The sequence below is a fragment of the Morus notabilis genome, unplaced genomic scaffold (assembly GCF_000414095.1).
Source record: "Morus notabilis unplaced genomic scaffold, ASM41409v2 Scaffold654, whole genome shotgun sequence".
Classification (NCBI taxonomy): Eukaryota; Viridiplantae; Streptophyta; class Magnoliopsida; order Rosales; family Moraceae; genus Morus; species Morus notabilis.
Window position 1 is genome coordinate 19,292 of NW_010363907.1, and position 3,944 is coordinate 23,235.

A 3,944-nucleotide genomic window follows, 5' to 3' on the forward strand; every position below is an offset into this window, starting at 1 on the left:
AGAAGGCACGTGTCGAATGAATCTCCGAAGACTGTCAAATCATCCATGAACACTTCCATACATTTTTCGATCATATCACTAAAAATGCTCATCATACACCTCTGAAATGTGACAGGTGCATTACACAGTCCAAATGGCATTCGCCGAAAGGCATAAGTGCCAAAAGGACATGTGAATGTTGTCTTATCCTGATCTTCTAATGCTATCTCTATCTGATAATATCCTGAATAGCCATCGAGAAAGCAATAGAAAGGATGACCTGTCACTCGTTCTAGGATTTGATCGATGAATGGAAGTGGAAAATGGTCTTTGCTAGTGGCGGCGTTAAGCTTGCGATAGTCAATACACATGCGCCAATAGCTTGAGAACCTCATTCTTCACCACTTCTTTCATTGTTGGATTCAATCTTCTTTGAGGATCTCTTCGCGAGTTAGCTCCTTCTTCCAAATGAATATGATGGGAGCAGATCAAAGGATTGATCCCTTTAATGTCAGCAATCATCCAACCCAATGCAGATTTATGCTTTTGCAGCATGTTGATCAATCGCCACTCTTGTGATGCATCGAGTTTGGAAGAAATGATAACAGGAAAGGTATCGCCGACTCCCAAAAATGCATGTTTCAATCCTTCAGGTAGTTGAGCAAGTTTCACTGTAGGGGTCTCTTCGATGGAAGGCTTGGGTTTCTCTCTCCCTTGCGGAAGTTCCTCGAAACAAAGTTGTCTAAACTTAATTCCTCTGTCCTGTGAGTTGTTGAAAATGGCAAAAATGTTAGCCAACTCACAAGGACCGGAACTTTCAGACTCAGAATTTTGGAGGAGGTTTTCAAGATCTTCAGAGTTGCTTTGTAGCAGAACCTCCTCCTCGACAAGTGTGTCAATCAGGAAAGTTTGGTGACACTCGTCATCACCTTGTGGTTGTTTTACAATGTTGAAAACATTTACCTCGAGAGTCATATTCCCAAAAGAGATCTTCATTAGACCATTTCTACAATTAATTAGAGCATTTGCTGTCGCGAGGAATGGTCTTCCAAGGATGATCGGGATTTTTGACTCCACATCAACCACTGACTGAGTGTCCAAAACAACAAAATCCACAAGATAGTAGAACTTATCAACTTGCAATAACACATCTTCCACTATTCCTCGTGGTCTCTTAATAGATCGATCGGCCAGTTGCAGAACCACAAATGTGGGCTTAATATCTCCAAGACCTAATTGCGAGTAGACTGAATAAGGCATGAGGTTAACACTCAATCCTAGGTCTAACAATGCTTGGCCGAATTCGCGTGTCCCAATGGTGCAGGAAATGGTGGGACAACCAGGATCTTTGTACTTCAGCGGTGTCTTCTGCTCAATCACCGCACTCACTTGTTCTGTCAAGAATGCAGTCTTCTTGACATGGTGCTTTCTCTTTATAGTGCACAGATCCTTTATAACCTTGGCGTAAGCCGGCACTTGCTTGATCACATGTAGTAAGGGAAGATTGATCTTCAATTGTGTCAAATGCTCCAGGATCTCACTTTAATTTTCCGGCACTTTCCCAGCAGGTCGGAGAGCTTGGGGGAAGGAAACCTTTACCGAAATTTTTGTTCACTCTTCTTTCTCCTGAGCCGATTCTTCATTACTCAAAGTGGTAATACTTGTTGATGGCGTGTCTGAATTCTTACCACTTCGAGTAGTGATGACGTTAACTTCCTTGATATTTTGACCTTCAGAGTTGGAAGTTTGAGCCATGTTTGTTCCTCTCAAATTAGACTGGGCTTGTGATGGAAATCTACCGCACTCTTGAACGGTTAAAGCTTCTGTCAGCTTTGTGATCTGACTTTTTATTTCCTTGTTCTCTTCCACCAGCTGCGTGAGCATTGAATCAACCCTTTGATTCGTCTTATTTTGCGCGTCCATAAAAGCTTTTAGGGTATCCTCTAGAGAATTCCCTTTCGGCTGCATGTTATTCTGAGGCGCAAAATATGTCCTTGGCGGTTGAGATTGTTGCTCTGATCTCCATTGCCCTCCAGATGATTGTGCTTGTTGGTTCGAATCTCGCCAACTAAAGTTCGGGTGGTTTTTCCAACCAGGATTATAAGATTCTGAGAAAGGTCCGTAAGGCTTCTTGTATGTGCCTAATGCATTGCACTGCTCCTCATATACCCCTCTCATTTCACTTAAAGTGTGGCAATCCTGAGTTAGATGGCCCATTCCCCCACAAACTAAACAAGGCTCATGTGCCTCTGTCCTTGCCACCATGTGGGATCCTTTACTATCTTTATTTTTAAGGGCCTCAATTTGCTTTGTCAAAGCTTCAACTTGGGCCTTGAGGCTGCCCTTTTCTCTTAATTGATAAACTCCAACTGGTCGGGACCTACTGGTGCTCTCAGTAGCACTCGGTCTAGTCCAGGTATGAGCTTTCTTAGCTAACTCATTCAGGTACTCGATAGCTTCGTCAGGATCCTTTTGGAGAAAATCTCCATTGCACATCATCTCGACAAATTGGCGCTCTTGGATTGTGAGTCCATCATAGAAATAGCTTACGAGGTGCCAACTTTCATATCCATGGTAGGGACACAGATTTAACAGATCTTTAAAATGCTCCCAAGCTTGATAGAGAGTTTAGTTTTCCTTCTGAGCGAAATTCGAGATCTATCGTTTCAAATTGTTAGTCTTATGGTGTGGGAAATACTTGTTGAAGAATGTCATCGTCATTTCTTCCCACGTACCAATAGACCTAGGCCTAAGAGAATACAGCCAGCTTTTGGCCTTGTCTTTCAGAGAGAAAGGGAAAAACTTCAATCTGACAGTGTTTGCGGCCTCAGCACGGCTGTGAAAGGTGGCCACCACCTCTTCAAACTCCCGAATGTGTACATATGGATTCTCGTTCTCTAATCCGTGAAAGGTTGGGAGAAGTACAATCATGCCCGGCTTAAAATCCATAGGCGGTGCATTCGGCGGGAACATGATGCAAGATGGGGTGGCCATGCGCGTTGGGTGCAAGTAATCTTGCAACGTCCTCTGCTGAACTTCCTCGTGTTGTGCCATTGCGAATAGATTTTGAAATGCGAATTCCAATGACGAGTGCGAAGACGGAGATGAAGAAGATGAGTCAGATAGAATTTCACTAGGGTTTTCTAAATCTGGACGTTGAGCAAATCTCCCTAGTTCGTCTCTATATCGATGCATTCACCATAAGCGGCTCTTTTTTTTTGTTTTTTTGTTTTTAACTAAAGACACGTACACGGTATAGCAAAACAACAAAAAATATATATACATATAATAATAATAAATATCAAATCTAATCAGCAACACTTCAGTAAAATATAAACGATAACAATATAAACTTTTCGTGAAGCAACTTTTTTTTTTTGACAAATACGAACTAAAAACAGATCATACAAATTAAGAAAGAGAAATTAAGTAAAAAAAAAAAATGTACTAACCTCTTTGGCTCAAAATCTACTGATCAATCTTACTAGTAGCACCTCTCCGGCAACGACGCCAAAATTTGATTAACGCCCAAAAGTGATATTCACAAGCAGTCAATTGTAGCACAGAAGGGCGATCGTATCCATAGAGAGATAACAAAATAACAAGAATGATTAACAGAATAAGAGCGTTAGAGAAAAGTGAATTAAAGAAAAATAAGAGTTTTTGAGATTTTTGTTGCAAATAAAATAAAAAGGAGAAAATTTGTATGAAGAAAACGGTAAGGTGTCGAGAATCCCTAATGCTTCGTTCACCAATTCAAGTTTTGATTCACAAAATAAAATAATCGAATAAATTAAATCTCTATGTTGGCTCAGAAAATATTATTATTACAAATTATCTAAAATCGACAATATATCAATCTGACAATATTGCAGTAAAAGACAATTTGTAAAATAATTTGAATAACAAAACAATGCGTGACATACTTACATAAGAAAAGCGTGACTGAACTTATATAAAAATTG

The 3,944-nt window shown here is 40.3% G+C and overlaps 1 non-coding gene across 1 annotated transcript; it reads left to right on the top strand.

Annotated features, from left to right (window-relative positions):
* The first annotated feature begins 2,545 nt into the window (after positions 1-2,545).
* LOC112092904 lies at positions 2,546-2,652 on the top strand. Its single transcript, XR_002902812.1, has one exon. It is a non-coding gene; the product is annotated as a small nucleolar RNA R71 (small nucleolar RNA).
* The last annotated feature ends 1,292 nt before the right edge of the window (positions 2,653-3,944 follow it).